Source organism: Buteo buteo, chromosome 3, assembly GCF_964188355.1.
Source record: "Buteo buteo chromosome 3, bButBut1.hap1.1, whole genome shotgun sequence".
NCBI lineage: Eukaryota > Metazoa > Chordata > Aves > Accipitriformes > Accipitridae > Buteo > Buteo buteo.
In genome coordinates this window covers 51,878,343-51,898,000 of record NC_134173.1, presented here as the reverse complement: position 1 = coordinate 51,898,000, position 19,658 = coordinate 51,878,343, and positions in this window count along the sequence as shown.

Sequence of the window (19,658 nt, the reverse complement as noted above, 5' to 3'; positions counted from 1 at the left end):
TCTCCAATGTAGCTGAGCTAACAGCGGCGATAGGGATCTCAGGCGGTAAGTGGCTACGAGGGTAATCCCCCGCCACGTCCTGCGTGCTCACACAGATACTGGTCAACCTCCCCTGGGCTCCCTGTGAGCCCAAGGCCTTTGTTCGATGGCTCTTACTTACCCCAACCGCAATGATACAGCTTTCAGTTCCCCATTATTTTCTAGGACTGCTTTCTGAAGTATTGATGGAGGAGGGGAAGGAAGAGGGGGGTTTTTTCCTGTGTCCTTGCCTCCAATCTGTAGATCCTTTCACTCCACAGAAATCTGTATCTCTTTCTGCTGCCATGGTGATTCAATGAGTTTGAGATTATTTTGCTAAACCTGCCTCTCCCAAGAGACGGCGGTTTGATTCTCGGCGTTCTTAAACAGGTCAAGAATCGCATTAGCTCGGGTCAAAAATGCTCACAGTACAAGGAGGTGAGTTTCAAGATCTTGGCAGAGCAGCAAAAAGGACTCGCTCTTGATTCTTGTGATAGATGTTACGATGTTGCCAAATGAAAGTGGTTTTGCTGAAAGAAAACTCACAGTGGTACCACTGCAGTCAGAGACAAACCAGAAGTGGTGCAAACAGTCCACCCACAGAGAAGGATTAGGAAGAATACCATATGATAGCATCACGCATAATGAAGAAAGAGATGGCAGGTGAATGACATGCTTATTTTGCATCTTTGAAGCCATTTAATTTGAGACAAATTGTTGCGCGATAGCTAGTCAGTAGCCCTAAGGCAGAAGCACATTTATGCTTTGCCTATCTGTGACTTGTGTTGCACAAACAGTAGTATAAGAGAGCACTGTTCTTAATTTGCATGTGCACACGATTAGGTCCATTCACAAATCCACTTTATTCTGCACTGTTATTTATGTATACACCAGTCAGCTACACAATGCAGCACATGGCTCTTTCTGAGTATGCAGTCTGAAAGTCTTAACCTTCTTATCTTGAAATAGAACTGGGTAAAAAGTAGAATTTTTAATCACATGACAAAGATGATTCTAAAACAAGTGTTCTATTTTGAAATGTAAATGATTAGAAAGCTTTCATAAATTGAAACATCTTCCTAAAAAAATGATTAAAGGGGGACTTTGTAATAGTTATGTCATATTTATGTCTAATACTGCAAACAGTCTACATATATATTTTCAGGATGACGACTTATTTCTTTTTAGGGAAGAGATACTAAGTGGAAGATTCCACAGAACAGACGCTTGTGAATCTTTGCCTCTCACCATCAAAAGTTCAGTAAAAAATGTTTACTCATATCTATCTAGAAATGCTCTCAACACACGAACTTCATGTTGTGGTTTACTTACGTTTTAATATCTTGCACATCAAGTTTTATCTAAAAACTTCAAAGCACTTTGCAAGCAATAGATTATGCCACAGTCTAGTGGTAATTATTATTGTATCAATTTTATGGAGATTTGGAAGAACCCAGGTCGTATCAACTGATTTCTAAACCTCTCCTCAATCTCACTCTGAACGTTTAATAAATCTTGGCTCATTCTAAGCAAATTTGGGTGGTTTTATTCATGGCAGTGGTTTTCCACAGCTTCAGCAGTATCTTCAAATTCTGCCACCAGTCCCGTATAAATCCCACCATGACCAGGGGCACTGCGCAGTATAAATAAAAAAGTGCTCACCTGATCAGCTGCTCAGCTTTACTTACATTTTCATACTTGCATACTAGTGTGAAAAGAACATTTTGGGGTAGGCTGTGTTTCAGCTTACAGCAATCGTATACTGCATTGGACTGCTTACAGGCTTTTTCCTCTGTGACCATGAACTTTAACTTTTTCTGTATGAGTACAGAATATTGCAAGGAATTTTATTTCTTAATGTTTGTGTTGTGCCCTGACTTGTTCCACATGACTTCTTTCTTCATGTGTTATTTTTAGCTGGCAGCCTTGTAAATGCAGACTTGCCAGTAAGTGGAGTTCAAGTTCAGTCTCAAAAAAGCAAGGCTTTTAAAAAATAAATATGTTGTCTAAATATTCGTTTCAGGGAAGAAAACATTCTTGGATGAAGCAATGTCAGAGCTTTTGATTTCTGTGATTTAGAAGACACAGGGGAAGGAAAGAAATCAGTTGAATTCTTTTCATGGAAGTTTGCAATTTTCTTAAAACACCAACAGTTAAAGTCATTAATTTGTGAGTCATTCAGAGCTGCAAACCAGATTTACCTATATATGACAATATATACCTGAACTCTCAAAGGTAATGGGGCTGTGGTTGTTTGTCTTGGAAAGACCTTTTTTTGTCATAATTTTTAATAGGTACATATATTTTTACAGGAAATTTTGTCTGTTTCTGCTATTCTCAAGGCAAGCTAACAGGGAAAAACTGACACTGCTGTCTAGCCCTGGGAAAGTTATTAAGGGATTAGATTCCCTTGTCTAGGAGCACGGACCAGCTTTCGCTCTGCAGCTGGGACTGGAGTGGTGTGTCCTGCTGCAGGGAGCGAACATCACGGGTAAATCTGCTGCTGCCCAGCACTAACCGTGGTTGATATCCATTGTGACAGAGCTTGGCATTCAGCTAGGATGAAGGGAAAATCCACAGCTGTATTTTACAGTGGAAAAGACAATTCAGAGGTCCATAAATGTGCTTGATTACTCACAGAGAGGACCCCAAGCAACCAGGTCCAGATGCAAGTGTTTAGATTCACAGTCCCAGAGTCCAGAAAACCTGCCAAAGTGGAGATAAAATAAGAAAAGGTAAAACTTTAGACTAAAGATGGAGATTTGTGGCTAGAATTTTTACTATACCTAAAAGCCAGCTTTCATCATGCAAATTATAGTAATTTTAAGTACCAAACTTTGTGGGAAAAAGGTTGTCAGAAAGAATCTTTATTTTCCAGTATATGAATAGCCCTTTGGCTGAAAATTGAACGCAACCAGCCGTTTCCTTTCATCACCCACTTTGCACTGTTCCTTTTCCCCCTCACTTGTGTAAGTGGCTAGATTAGGCTATGTGTGAGCAACTGATGGATATCTCAAAAGCTTGGCCAGAAATAAATCTTTTTTATGCACTTCTTGTCGCCTTTTCCTTGTACCTCCATTTTAGGAAGCCATTTGGGGAACAAAAAATGAAAAAAAAGTCTTCTTAAATCTGTAGACTCCTCTTAGAAATGCCCTCTTCTCCTGCCTTGCTGGTATGGGATTGACCTGAATTTTTATTATTCTTCTGTAAAAAGTTGAAGCTGGATAAACATAGCCTTCTCTATCATAGGGGAATTTGTATAAAATTTGCCACACCTGGACCATTTCCAAAGTTGTTATCTCTGGATTAATGGTCCCACCTGATATGGACAGGTGCTTAAAATGCCAGTAAATAGGAGCCTAATCAGCGTGAACCGTAGCACCAATAGTCCACCATCACCACGTCTGCAAGTAGCAGTAGACACCTTAACACTTGTGCCTTTGCCTTTTCATGAAAGTGCTCTTTGAGAACGTGAATCATCAACTTGATGCACATTTGAATTCAGGAGCTACTCCATAGAGAACCAAGGGCCTGATTCTGCTCAGAAGGAAAGAATTGTGAGCCTTCTTACTGACTTCAGTAATAGCTGGATTTTAATTTTTTTTCAGTCTTTATTTTTCACCTAGCTTCAGAGTGTGCGTAACCAATGTGGATTTGTGCCTTCTAAAATCTGTAGTATATAGAAGGATGGGAAGGATTCAGGGGTTTTTTTGCCAAATATTATGCCATGTTAAGTTCCATTTAAAAAGTTCAAAAGCAGTTGGGACACTGGTGTTGAAAGTCAACAGATGTATTTGAACCATGCTTAGACTTATGGAATCCTGACTTTTCAAACCTGATATTTTTTCTTACTCTATGAATATGTTGCGATGCCAGAAAAAGCCACTAAGAGTGGACTCCCCATGAGAATCACCCTAATATTAAAAAGTCAGTCTGTTGGATTACATGTTGTCTATTGCAGGATTTTACACAAGTTTTTATATGTTGAATTGACTAGAAATGTAATTCTTCCTGCTTTTATATGTATATTTCACCAGAACAAATATCCTCTCTGCATCTCAAAGCTCAAGATATTTATAAGCTATGTAGTTTGCTTTGTTAGTGAAAACTTGCCCTTCTTCCTGCTCTCCCTAATCACTCATAAATAATACAGACCATAGTACACTCCAATTTTTCCAACAATATCTTCTTTTTGCATTTATCTATTTTTATTTTTAGCATTCACAGTGAATTAGTAAAAGTTAAAACTAAAATAAATACTTCCTTTACTGAGGAACACAATTTTTTAGGAAAAAATGGAACTAAGACTGACTAATTTCAATTAAGGTTACATATTTGATCCATACGCTTTAGTTCTATATTAAAGTGACAGCTTAATTGGCGGTTGTGGCTAGATCTAATTAAATCTAATAAGGACGATGAGTCTTTTTAGGTTGGCACGTAGATACCAGCAAGTTACACGTGTATGTTACTGTATTATATATTAGATAACTTGAAGCAGAGGAAATATAAACATGTCTTTACTGTGCATCTGGTGCTAATGTAACAAAACAATATCCTAAAACATGACAAACATGGAGAAAAAAATAAAACCTTTCATGATATTTATAAATTAAATTTTATTAGCCTAAATATCAGCTTCCGATATTCAAATGGGGCTCAGACAATTTTATGTATTTTGAATAAAAACTAGTCTAAACAGTTGAGGAAGATACACTTAAAATTCTTTAATTAGAGCAATGTTTTGCCTCCATCGAGGAAGATTCTGTCAAGGTTACTCCTGGAAGCCCCTGAAACAGCATATTTTCTGTCTGCAGCACTGAATCCATTGAGGTTATCCATGTATTTACATTGGTTTTGTGTTTGCTTATTTATCTGAGAAAGATGCAGACCTTATTCACTGATGATAAGTACTGCGAAGTGCTTGTTGCTATCTATTGCTGAATTTGCTTCTTCCTCCATCTAATCTGATCCTTTTGTTCACTTATGTATTCACAGAATATAATGCCTCAAGGAGGACAAAGTCAGCTCAAAAAAATAAAGGATATGTTCCAAGAAAGCTATACTAGTATGTTAAAAGAAACAAACTGAGAATCAGGGAAAAACTTTAAAGTCAGCCTAAAGCAAGGGTAAGTTATGCCAAATATTATGTGGCATTTAGATGGTAAATTTTTGCCATCCTCATTTTCTGTTGTTCAGTACTTATTATCTTGAATAACAGTGTAATTTATCTCCTTCCTTGTAAAAATCAATTGATAAATAAAAAGAATGTGTATGCATATATTTGTGTATATGTATGTGTATATCAATGCACTAATATCTACATACCTATGTAAAGAAGCAGATTCTATTTTCATCTCTACAACACATCCCCAGGTGATCCTGAAGAAGATATACTAAGCAGAACTTCTGCACTAATTTGCCTTTTAAGAGGTTTGATCTGAGACAGATTTTTCATGCGCACTCAGAACTCATTGCTCCAACTGACATCAACAATAGTTTTGTTTTGAATGTACAAAGAGCAAGATAACGCTAACTAATCAAAAAAGGGGGTCTCACAGGTCTCAGATTGGGTACCCAGCATCAGTAGACACTTTCAGGATTACTATCTATGCCTTATGTCCCCAGCTGAAACATAAAGAGTGGCCACTCTGTCATTTCACAAGGTTGTTATGAAGATTAGTGTGATTAAACAAGATTTGGATAATGTTGTGATGAGCACTGGAGAAACATTAATCATTCTGATTTTAGAAGGTTGTTTGAATAGTATGCATCAGGGGGCTGCAAATGGGACAGGAGAAAGAACAATGGATAGTTGTTCATTAACTGAGTAAGCACGGTCTACTTTGTGCCCTAGGTGAAATCAGGATACCACACAAAAATGGCTTGTGATGAGGTTATCAGAGACTGTATTACTAAAATTATTTACAGAAAATTGCATTTTCTAACTTTCAGGTGCTTGACTTTCTAACCAAAATGATAGTCTTCAACTGTTTTGTAAATTATTTTGCTTGTATTAGAGACAGGCAATTAAATTGCAATTTCACTTTTGCAGCTTTGTGATTTGTACCTGAGTCATCAAACATTGTTGTATCTTGTCACCTACACTTGATAGTTTTGCTCAGCATCAGCTCTGCACATTGTATTTGCTAAAATAACCCAGTCAGACATTTCTTGCCTCATATATTAACATAGGTTATTACGGGGGCAATTTTTCTCAACCTGTTCTTGACGTTCATTCCTTCTTTTTGAAGAGGAAAGAAAGGTCTGTTTCCCAAAGTTTGTCTCTCTTTCCTAAGTATCAGCAAGGTTATTAATAGAGACCCACTCTCCCTGCAAACCTTTCCCTACTGCCTTAGACCACTGCCGCTATGGCACTGACTCTCCCATCACCCATCACTTGGGTGCTCTGGTCAGTCACCCTGCATGGACGCCATGTCTCTTACAGTTTATGGAGGCTTTCAGAAATGAATAGTATGCCCTGGTGAAACTGCTCGGCTTATTTTCTTTCTGACCCAGTCTGGGATTGAATAAAAGGCTACCTAGCTATACATTAAAGAGGACAGAGAACAAGAGAAACCACTTGTTGATTCTGCAGGACATTTCATGCAAATGAACTAGGGAAAACAAGGTCCTTCTTAGCTTTATGATTAGATGGAAGCTCATCTGATGTGACTAACGCTCTATTCCGGCCTGGGGTGTTTTCCCCAACCCTGCTTTACCAGCACTGTACTTGCAATTCTGACGGGTAGCAACTGGTGTACACTGCAGACTACAGCTCTGTGAGTGCGTTTAGTAATGTGCACACCACCACAGGAGAAAATTGGGCCAGAAATCATAGTCTGGAGGCAAAGAGATTTCCCTTTCATTAAACTAACAGCAGAAGCTCTACTGAGCTTTTCTCTGCAAGCTGTCACTCTTGGATGTTTCTATAGACTTTCCAAACTGCTAAGTTGCAGTAAATAGCAAATAAAATAGTTTGGCCCAGTCACCATTTGGATCTATGAAGTTTTACATCTCAGAAAGCTCCTAACAATCAGACAAGCTCAACAGATTTTTAAGAAAGTGTAATCAAAAGCCTGGAGGATGTGTTAGAAGTATGAGTTCTGCCTGACTCTGCTAGTGAAGATGAAGCCAACTGACAGTGCATTGCAAAGAATATATGTCTTTGTAGCGATGCCTTTCATGGAAGAACACTTGATACTTTCTGATGATGAGCAAAGGGATTGAACAGTGTGGTTTTAGTACAGCAGTCATGCACTCTCAGCTATGTGAACTGAACTCAGAGAGGTAATGGACAGCTGAAATTTTTGGCTGATGTTTGATGGTTACTGTGAGCCAAAGATCAGTAATTTTTGACCTTAGTAGCTAATTTGTTGTTTTGCTGTAACAGGTGGGCCATTAGAACAGGCGAATCATTTCTTAATAAGTTTTGTTCTCCAGAGATAAATGTTTGTCATTGCATATTTGTATTTTTTTATTTCATTTTTGTTGAGCATGGTATAAAGCAGGAACATGGACTTGTACTGTACACAGGATGGGTTTATTCCAGGGATAAACTGCATGAGTCAATGCTGATCCTGCAGAGCATGTTTTAAAACTGTTCAGTTGGACTTACCATCAGAGAAGACAGAGTTGCTGCATGGCAAGGGTGTCTTTACTGTGTTGCATGTATAGTTCCAAAATCACAGCTTGCTCTTTGGATCATCCAGAAAGACAGAGGGAGAGAAACTGCTGGGTATATAGACTGTGATTGCTTATTTTAACTCAATATAAAACATAAGAATACAAGACTTCTGACAGCTTTAAAGCTCAGCAATCTCCAATATGTTGATTCTGCTATTCTATACATTTAATTTTCTTTTTAAAATGTATCATATTTCTCCAAGTAGTGATTTGCTTTTCAAATTATCGTTGCCTAGCTAAGACTTGTGTACCAGGTGCCATGTAAAAGCATGTTAAAAGCAGATAAAAGCAATTTATCCTGCCCTCTAATTAGAGATGTCTTGTCTTTACCACTGACAATAGCAGTATGCAGCTGTGGCAGAGGAGAGATAATAGCACCAGAGCAGAGAGAAATTAAAGATAGGTTATCATATGTTGGCTGATGTAGAGTGTCATCTCTCCATTGCATAGCTAAGATGGTCCTTAGGAAGAATACTAACTTAGCTCTTGGCCTGACTCAAGCAGATTTATTTTAGTTATTAAATCCAAGGTAGGATTTTATTATAATGAGGCAAAGGGGGCAGAATAATAATGTCTCCATTAAATACACAGAGAGAGAATGTGACTCGCCATGATTACTGTATCAATAAATACATGCACACCGTATCCCAGGATGTGTTGGATCTTTATGAGGGTGGGACTGAGATTCATTTTTGCCCCGCATAGAGTTCCTCTTCAGCTGAAGTGAATGAGTGTCGGGGGGGTCATATAATGGGATAGAAGACTCAGTGGCATGTCTCCTGGATAATATAAAGGGTACCTTTAGTTCAGCAAGAGGCTCAAAATGAATGGGAAAAGGGTGGCATAAGCCTGTACAGATATTCTCTTTTTAAATCATGGTACCTCAAGATGTTACGTACAGGGAGTCTGCACTGGAAAGATGATGTGGTAAAAAGAAATCACCATCAGGGTTAGGACTGAGAAGTGTCTCAAAAACTACAAAGAGGCTTGATGTGGGGGACCCAGCAGGGAGAAACTGAGACTGGAGCTGATAGATGATACGTCGTGTCTTTTGAAAACCAATTTCCTCACACTGTATTAATACTACTAAGACTCCTAAGTCCTTACCACAAAACCATGGTTGCCAAACTGTTCAGGAGTTAAAGAACTTGTCCTTTGTCTTCAGGAAGATGCTAACACAGGAGTCATCATCTATGCCCTTTGTTCAGGTCAGAAAAGATCTAAGACCAAGGCCAAAACTCATTTCTGGGGGAAAGTGTGCTGGTGGGGAGAGGTTGTGTTCAAGGCCATGGTGGGGAATGAGATCATGACCAGGAAATGGGCTAGATCATGGTGCAATCCTCTGTACTTACACAATCATTGAGATGTGTCTATGCTTTGGAGTTAACCCATGGTCAGATCTCCTGGACTGTATGACATGGAACATTGTTCTGAACAAGCCTTTCATGTCCTAGATCCTGATTGCATGCGATGGCACGTTATGCATCTTTCCAGTGTTCTAGATATGTGAGCAGTCATAATAAAGCTGAAAGAATTTGAGGCACAAAAAGAAAATCAATTTTAGTGTATAGCATTCAGAATCAACAATGACTTCTGCAAATCTAAACAGACTTCCAGAATGAGTAATGTTTGCATTGACATTACTTAAGTTGGGAAATAAAATATTTGTTTAGGACATAATATGTATAAAATAATCAGTCTCCCTCTACTGCTTTTGCAATGCAATGCCAGAGAACAGTGCTTATCACTCACCTCATGCTGTGGTATTGCAGGTACTCCACAGTTTGAGAGGCAGAAATTTTTTTCAACTCTGACCTCTCTACCTCCTGATTTAAGGGGAAAGAGATCAAGATATACACCTCTACTTCTCTTGTTATGTCAGATACAGACATAAGATAAAGTTTGTTGACTTGTTTAGTTGTCTTAACACATTTTAGTAATGCCACTTGCAGTACTTGAAATTTTCTCCAAAGATCTACTGAGTAAAATTTCAGTACTATTAGGCAGAGTTGGAGGGGAAGTTGGAGAGGAAAATCAGTTTAACTGATTTGATAGTTACTGGTACGTTTCTCCAGATCTTTCACCTGACTAGATCCTGTCAGGGATTGACAGAGATCAGACTCATTCTATATTAAATAAAATGCTGTTCTTACCTCTGAGTGTAAGCAACTCCTGTGTCTCCCACAGGGATATTGTCACTGAAGAGAACTGGAGACAAATCTAGTATACATAGTCTCAACTGTGGTACTCACAGCAACAGAGAATGATCTCCTCAGATTAAATCTGAGCTTTGTTTTCTGTTTTCAGAGAATGTGAATTTAAGCTCTAAAACCAATGAATTCATCCATTCCTATATCATCAGTGTAATGCAAAGAGTAGGTTCGAAGGTCTTAAAGTTATATTTACGTAGTATCTGAAGTATTGTAAAATTTCACCCTGTAATTTTAGATTTATATCCTGTGGTTCTAAGCTTTTCAAATCCTTTTCTGACTTTATAAAAGTAATTTTACATGATGCCTAGTGGGATTACAATGTGTACTGCAGGACCATAGCTAGGCTTTCAATTAATGGCCTCATGCTGCTGCTCACTGTTGCCAGGGAATTGTTTAGTTTCTCCAAGACCACAGCATCTTCATGGTTTAAATAGCAGAGTTAGGTCACAGATACTGCTATACCTGTTACGTTACATTGCTTAATAGACGTAATTTTTCTTTAGAGCGCTGTTATTTCCTTTCGTTTGCTGAGTAAATCCATGTTTGTAAAAGTTTATGATACTGGCAGCATTAGGTATAAAAGTCTTACATGTATCTAAGTCACTAACATTGTGAATTGGTGTGACCTTCTGAGATATCATGCTTTCCATAGGATCCCTGCCTCCTAAAATTAGTTGAGCATATGAGATGATAGCTGCAGTTCATCCTCTCACCCAACCAATTAAATGACTCCTGGTATCATCATTTTTCCTCTTGCAGCCAACACATCTCTATAATGCAGGTCAAATGCTGCAGTAGCAGGGGAAGAAAGAGAAAAGAGTTGGGGGATGTATCATGTGAACTAAGTGAATGGCAATGCATACAGTTGCCTCTAGCATGGAGGTGGCTTGTGGAAAAGGTCTCTTTAGCACTGAGCTTTCAGGGAGAAGATGAAGGGAGCGGGAAGGGGGGAATCTCAGGTGAGGGAAAAGATTGTGGCAAGAGAGAAGGCACACAGGCAAGCACAAGTCTGAAACCAGGCAGAAAAGCCAGGCACATACAAATCCTGCCACATACATACTCATTGCTCACCAGCTGGGAGGGCTGAAATCCCATGAAGCAGCTGAAACTAGGATGAGTGAGCTTACAGGGCGCTGGGGAACAGTGGCCAGAGGCAATGAGGTGACATGGAGGCCCAGCTGGAGAGCAAATATGTGGAGGTCTAGGAAAGAGGAAAATAGACCCGTGATGGAGTGGTGGCACAACGGTAGAGCAAAGGCAGAAAGTGAGAGACAGGAAGGTGTCCTGGTTTTGGCTGGGATAGAGTTAATTTTCTTTCTAGTAGCTGGTATAGTGTTATGTTTTGGATTTAGTATGAGAATAATGTTGAAAACACACTGATGTTTTCAGTTGTTGCTAGGTAGTGTTGATACTAAGTCAAGGATTTTTCAGCTTCTCATACCCAGCCAGCAAAAAGGCTGGAGGGGCACAAGAAATTGGGAGGGGACACACCCAGGACAGCTAACCCAAAATGGCCAAAGGAATATTCCATACCATGTGACATCATGCCCATTATATTAACTAGGGGGAGCTGGCCAGGGAGGGTGGGTCACTGCTTGGGAACTAACTGGGCATCAGTTGGTGAGTGGTGAGCAATTGCATTGTGCATCACTTGTTTTGTATATTCCAATCCTTTTATTAGTATTGTCATTTTGTTATTGTTATCATTATTAGTTTCTTCCTTTCTGTTCTATTAAACTGTCTTTATCTCAACCCATGAGTTTTACTTTTTTTTACTGATTCTCTCCCCCATCCCACTGGGTGGGGGGGAAGTGAGCGAGTGGCTGTGTGGTGCTTAGTTGCTGGCTGGGATTAAACCATGACAGGAAGAAAGGGAGAAAAGTATCCAGTTGACTCAGTGGCTGAGAAAGGGAAAGGAAGATGTGTCTGTATTCTTCAGCTGGGACAAATGATCCTCAGTGCACAACAGGGACAATGATAGCTTTATGCCATCTCAACGATTCTTTAAGCCCTGGACTAGCAGTGTGTTACTCAAATACGAACCAGCTTCTGAAGATGTCAGCAGATGTTCGTCTGAGGCTGTATCAGCCTTCTGTTCACATCAAACTTGCCAAAGAAACACAGTAGGCAACTGCCTACAGTAAATGATTGCTGAGGCAGTAAGATAGCCGTGACTTTCCTGACTCCTTTTCTAGACCTGCCATGAGCACTGCCACCAGGAAAGGGCCTGGATGTCTGGGGCTGTGGTGACCGCTGAAGGAGCCGAAGGTGAGTGGATCCTCCTGCTAGTACCAGTCCCTACCCCTACCTTTCCCTTTTTCACAGTGGTGACAGGAATGGCAAATTTTCTTCCATGTTGGCCCCACTCTGCTGCTCCCAGTCCTAGGATACTTGGTTAACCCCAGGGATCATCTAAGGAGCAAAATCCAACTTTTCCTACCGTCTGAGAAGACATAATCCAGTTTCTGCCCATTGCTGTGCTTCTTTACATTGGCTGTGAGAAGATGCTCCTCAGTCTGAGAGAGAAACATTTCCTGAACGATAAAGCTGCCTTTGCAGTTACTTCATGTCGCTGAAGTGGCACAAACAGAAGGAGCTGAGCTAGTTCAAAGGGGTCATCATCAACAGGGTCCAGACTTTTGTAATTGCTAGCAATTGCCTTTCTGCTGTCTAGAATTCAAAAGCAGATAATTTTGCATGTGAGAGAAGATGACACTGCCAGTATTATGTATATATTTACACTTTTAATGTATATATGGAATCTGGCAACGAGGAGTCCAAACTGGTGACTCCAGCTCCAGCCTTGGCTTGTGTTGTGATTTTGCTTTACTCTCTGAAGTCTGGTCTTTCAGAATGGAGTGTGTGCCAATTGCAGACACCTTTGCAGGGCTAACTGGGCATACAAATGGGGTAACAGCTGACCAGAGATACATTGGAGCTGGTTGGCTTCATGCACAAGCAGTTAACTTGTATTTGCAATTCCAGCAACTGCACACTTATCAGGTCTAAGACTTCACTTTTCATAAGTGGAAGGCATGACTTTCAAAATTGGTTGCTTAATACCATGGATTAAAAGTACTGAGAAAATAAGGTAACAACTAATTTGCTGCAATGGTGGGCTTTGAGGTTAAAATAATTTGTATTCATAAAATATTTTAGACCTTTCCATAGAAGTGTAAATTTTACAGAGCAAAGATATATACGTAATTGGTGAAGTGCAGTATTTTTGTGCACAGAATATTTTATTGAGCTCTGTAATGGACTAGGTAAATGGATTGCCCCATAAAAAGTTTACCAAGGCAATAAAAAGATCAAAGACATTTTTCACATTGCATCTCAAAACATCTAAACCACTGAAGTTTAAGAGTTGTAATGTGACCTTCCAGCCTTGGAAAACTTGTTACAATGACTAATTGTCCTGCTTTGCACTTTCAAAAGGTGATGACTGTATAGAAGTTGAGATCTAAAGAATAGGAGTGAAGTGTGTGTATGAGAGAGAGGCAGAAAACCAATACTGTAAACAGCCAAAAGGCAGAAAGTTATAGACACAGGCTATAATTAAGCCCTAATGAAAGAAGAATGGGCATGACATAAACAAAGGGCAGAAGAGTTGATTGTAACAGGAGGGTGGAGAACACGACAATGAAAGGCAATCTCCTAATACGAATAGAATAAAGAGCACATATAGAACAGTGAAAGAAGTGGAATATTGTGAAGAAAGCAAAATCCGTGTGCAGCTCATTTACATTTCAGGAACTGTAATCACTACTTGATTGAGTTCACATATGTATTTTGTTCATGGCTTCATCATCTAGGAGATAAACAGACATGCCAATTGCTAGCAAATAAAGTTTTTATCATGTAAAATGTATCATTTTATCATTTTGTCCTTCTCCCCAGTACTGTTACATGTCCATATAAGTGAGCATAAGAGCTGGCATTACATGCAGTGAAGGATAGGACTATGCAGCCATGTAGAGGAACAGAGCTTTGGCTGCGGCAGCTCAGACATCAGTGGCTTTCCTCTGCCATGTCTTAGGAGGGAAGCAACCTACGTCAGGATGACCCATCACCAGTTCACCTTCCTGGTATGGAGCGGGCATGTTGGTGCACAGGACGCTGACACTGAGAGGCCGTGGGGCTGCTCAGGAGTAGCTCGTGCCAGACCAAGCTGATGGGCTGGGACTCGGTGGCAGAAGGAAGCAGATCACTGCACAACGCGGACCTGATGACACTGCAGCTGGAGCCCTCAGCACAGAGGGGCTCAGGGGGCTCTTCTCATCAGGCTCTGGTTTCCCTCTACAGCAAACAGCCAAGCAACATCATGGGCACAGAAGGGTGTTAAAGCTGCTCCTGGACAGCATGGGAAAAGTGAAATCATTTTTCTTAAAGTTCCCAGGAAGAGGTTGGCATCACCCAGAGTTTGGTTCACAGCTCCCAGACCTGGTAAATGCTGAGCATCTTCTGCAACGCTCTGCACATCTTCTGCAAGCTCTGAGCCTCCTCAGCTCCCCAGGGTTTCAGTGAGAGACAAGAGTGCTCAGTACTTCTTAACACAAAGCACCCTGAAAAGTCAGGCTCCTGGATGTAGTAAGTGCCTCTCGGGCAGTCGTAGGTGTTCCTTCTGTCTGCTCAAGCATGCTTGTGTGTTCAACAAATCATACATAATCATGTCAAATTATTAATATCTTGTGAAATTTCTGGAGTGCTTTGGGAATATTTTCCTAATGTTTTATGCAAACTACTTTGCTTGTTTCTTTGAGAGCCTTTATTTGCTTAATGAACCACCGATCATTTCCAGGACAAAATTAACCTATTTAATATATAAAATCTATTAGTCCATGCAGTAGGAGTTGTAATTTTTTTCAAAAAATGGAGTGTATTTCTTTGTCCTGGAGGAAAGACCACACAGGCTTTAACCAAGTGAAAACAGCTGTGTACAGTCTCTGGTACTTGCTTTGCAAGATCACATCTGTGTGGTCAGCATGTGCTGCAATACTGTGAGCAGACTATTTATAGATCAGCTGTTTAGATGTGGTGATCTGTCTGAAAATGTCAGTAGCTGCTCTGTTTGTTCACTTGATCATTGCATTATATTTGGTCAAATTGTTAAAAAAAAAAAGCTTGAAATGCAGATATGCTTTTTGTTTATTCTCTGTCTCTCTATGTTCACTAACTGCTGGTAGGCCAGAATATTTTTCCAACTTTCCAGTCCTACTCTGGGAATGACGTGAAGGGTGCGTACTCTGCTTTGCTTGTGAAATTCAGTATACCAGAAGGTCTGTATAATTCCTGCTTCCTACTTAATTTCCATTTAGACTGTGTCAGGAGTTTTGTGTTGCACAGGCTCTGTGTTCCTGCAGAGGATAATGCTTAGCATGTGTATCCAAGGTGAGTTTCCATTGTAGTCTATCAGATTGCATCAGACTTTCAAACAAATTCAGTTCTGGGACTGAGTATTTCCAGAGCTTTGGCTGCCTTCTCGTATCTAATGAGAATACCTCATGTACTTTATTAGATAACTGCCTTGAGAAATATATAATTTTGCAGGATCTCATTTTTGAATAGGCATTACACTGCTGAGGTTGTGTGATAAAAAGTTTTAAATGGATAATGGATAGCATGGACTTGTGGAATTGCCCCTGAAAAAGCATTATTTTTTCAGGTCCATTCAGTGGAGAAATACTGGATGTAAAGACATCTGGTTTTCTGTCCTCATTTTAACAAAGACGAGAAAAGGCCAAGTGGAAGAGTTGCACCATTACTATAGTTTGCAAATCGATGTGGTCGCTCTCTTGTTTCCCGTGCCATGGTTTGAAGGTGAACACACAGAGGAGTGGCACACAGGATGAGGGAAGTCACACGTCAAGAATATGAGTAGATGTGCTGAGAAGTAGCTTGAGTGTTTCTTCTTTAACTGATAGACCAGTATAACTTGAGGATGAAATAATGAAGGTATCCTAGCAACTATATTTTCATAATAACCATGGCCTGTAATATTGCAATGAATGCCAGCCACATTTTATTAATTCAAGAGGGTGAGAGCAGATAATTTTAATTAATAAAACTTAGCGGCAAACTCCTAATGCAGAAATTTGATAAGCCCCCTATTGTGGGCACCATCGCTACGGTTTCATAGAGCTTTTAGAGTTTTCTAAATCTGAACTTAAGAACGAGTCCTAGGCACGTTAAGGTGATTCTTTTGCTGTTCTTATTTTGCAACATAAGCATGTTTTTAGACCAGGACCTCCTGTCCTTGCTCCTAATAACAGGGAAAAAAAACCCGAATGACGGAGGGGAGATGTTTCCCGTTCAGGGGAACTCTCCAGCGACACCGGACCATTGCCTCCCGACCAGAGCATGCCTCAGCCCCGCTGCCCGGGAGCGAGGAGCCAGGGCAGGGCAGGGGCTGAGCGGCAGTGGGCAGGGCAGCAGGCAGGGCAGCAGGCAGCTGGGGTTTTCTGCCGCTGTGCCAGCAGCACACACGTGTGTTGCACAGTGGCAGCCGAACTTGTTCCAGGGCCAAGCAGCTGTCATTTAAAGAGCAACAAACGGTTTGCTGTAGAGCAGATGGAATGGAGAATTGACCCTTTAATTTATTTGCATGGCTGTGTATATAAAGACAAGATTCATACAAAAATAAAAAGTGAAAAAAAAAAAAAAACCAAAAGCTTAAGATACCCAGGTTATTCCATGTGCACAATGGCAGAAAAAATAAACTGAATCTTTCAGCTGGCGTAATTCAGGTTAGCTTTACAAAACTTATGTTTCTACGGTGGACTTCTGCCAACTTATACCAGCTGATGATCTGGCTGATTATGTCTGTTAATTTGTTTGTGACATCTATAATGCCTTCTTAGACATTTTAACTCTGGAGATGATTTGTTGGATTCCACATGCTCTGGGATGATTATGAATTTTTATGTTCTGAGTGAGCCAGGTCAAACCACCACTGCAGACTTTCCCCGTTGGTGCGTGCCATCAAGACATTTCCATCTGCAGTTCAGCCAGGGTGTACTGGCATGCAAGTGTCAGCCAAATTCAGAGGAGGCACATCCCTCGGGTCTCTGGGAAAAAAAATCTTCCTGGGATGAAAACCAGTATTGCGTTCTGGTGTGAGTCCCCTAGCTCCATTCATCAGCACAGACATGGGGACTGTTTTTTGTGGGAGAGCAGGGGTGGAGAGATCCCAGACTCGTGCCAAGACCACATCTTTTCCGCAAACCATCATGCACCCTTATCATTGTTACTTATTTAAAAACATGACAAAAGTGGCATCATTCTGTGGACCAGATCACCAGATGTGACTCTGGCTGTGGACTACAGTTTAGGAGTTGCTGTTGTAGACTTATTTATGAGTCAGCACAAAGTTGGGGAATTTTCTGCAGAGTATGTTTTCTGTATTGGATTCTCTCAGAATTTGCATGTTTTGTAAACACTTAGCAAAGTTCATTTAATTGTGGGAGGTACAAATGGGCCACTGTGTTTGAAACTGATCTGTGGATGAGGCAGATATATGGAGATTCCCCATATAGTCCTGCTGGGGTCCCACACGTATCATATACACGTCCCAGAAAGCCTGAAGAAAGGGTCACAACATACACAAGGAATCCTTGCAAGGGTCAAAAACACATGTCTCATTTAATCTATGCATAGCTCACGTGCTAGTTGGCATGCTATTGCCACTGTCACAGGCTGTCCAATTTGAGAGTTATGAAGAAGAGGAAAAGAGACCTTTTTCTTTTTTTTTTCTTTTTCTTTTTTTCACAAAACATCCATGATAGTTTTGTTGGTGTGCTGCATGAATACTGGAGATGACAGCTTTCCCACACTGCTGAGAGATTACTCGTGCAAATGTTCTCACATGTCTATATTTAAACGAGCATTCACAGCACTTTCGCTTCTTTTGCTTTCCACAAGTATTTCCTCAACATAAAGCATAGTTCACATAGAAATATACAAAGGGGAGGATTTGAACCCAGCCTAAATAAAGGTGAGGTTCTGCCACATGCATTAGGTGAGATGGGATTTCATAAAGGCATGAAGCTCCTACAATGTAAGTCTTACATTGTGTAAGGGCAAAGGTGTCAAGCGGATCAGGTTCAATATAGTATCCTGTGAAACTGGACATGCTAAAATTGGTGCTAGGGATTTCTGGTTAATTAAAGAAGCCACAGCAACACTTACCTAGTTAAAATAAATATCCTCTGTATGGAGATTACTCATTCTCAATGTGGAATCACTAACTATGAGAATTTTCACAGACAAGATTTCTTACATTTGCTTTTGTTGTTTTCACGTCTTCCTGCAAACACACAGAAATTTGAAAATCTTGTAAGCTAAATCATGGAAAACCTACTACACTTAACAATTTGCTTTTACATCATTGTAGTTTGAGGTAACTTACTTTCCTGATTTTGTTTTCATATTGTTTGCTATAATGAAATATGAATTATCAAATGCATTTTAGGAGACGAACCATGTATTTTGAGAACTCCTTGTTTATTTCTATATTTCCATACATTTTGAGACACAGCTTTTGTTTTAGCCAAACCATAATACGCCTCAAAATATTTCCCTCATAAACCATTTTGTCCAACTCTTCTTCTTTTAGCTTCTATCAGTTCTGTAGGAAAACTGTAGAGCGCAACTATGGATTTTTACACTAGTTTGAGCTTGATGTAATCCAGTCTGCAGTGCTTAGACCATTGGGTGAGGTGATGGCTGAGCCATTAGAGATGATGGCTGAGGACCTGTGGAGGATGTGTGACTTCCAGGAGATGGAATAGGGCCAGGGCTCACCCTGGGAAATTAGAGCCATCAGCTTAACTTCATGTCTTAGGAAAAGTGCTCAAGACTACACAAAAGAAAATGCAAGGACTGATTTGCTACAGTATTGTTTTTTAAAGGCTGCACTCATTTTATTTGAATCAATTCTCTTGAAGTATATTGGATTTTAATTTTGGGTTGGTTTTTTTTTAGCTTTTTTTGTGTGGTATTTTCTTTCAGGCTTTTCTTGGGGGGAGGAAGAAATACTGGGGAGAATAGCTGATTTGCCTTTCTGTTCCTAAAGTAGACTGTTGGAGCCCTTGGCCCCAACTCAAATGTAATTGTTTAAAACTTGCTGTTCTCCGGTAACAGTCAGACATGTATTTTATAATATAGAAGTTATCAATACAAGAGATGCCTTCTCAAGCTGCCGTTCCAATTAAGTAACCCTCCAGTTAGTTTTAATGTCAGAAGCTTCCTGTCTTAATGGTGGGGATAAAAACTGAACTCTCCTTCTCCCCGTTGCATTTGTGACACCTTAGTTTGTTCAAGAATAGAATTTATTATTTATTTTCATTATGTACAAATAAAGCAATATTTTATTTGGAAATTATTTATAGTAGAAATATGCAACACTTATGCTTAATGCTTACAAGGTTGTGTTTTGTGGCTGCTAAATTGTTTCCTAAACATAATTTTTAATGCTAGATCAACCCACCAAATGTTTTTGTGAGGCTGAGCATCCTTATCTCTTAATCTGAAAGAATTTATAAGCCATTTTTATTTTGTTGATTTGCAAAATGGAAAAAGGTTATTAACACTTAAAAAATGTGAATGGAATAATAATGTTGATCTGTTTAGAATACATTTCATCACAAAGTGCTTAACAGAGAGAGAAAGTAAGAAGTTAGAGAAAAAGATTGTGTATATTTTAACAAGTGTAGATTATTCCTTCTAATTTTACCCAATCTA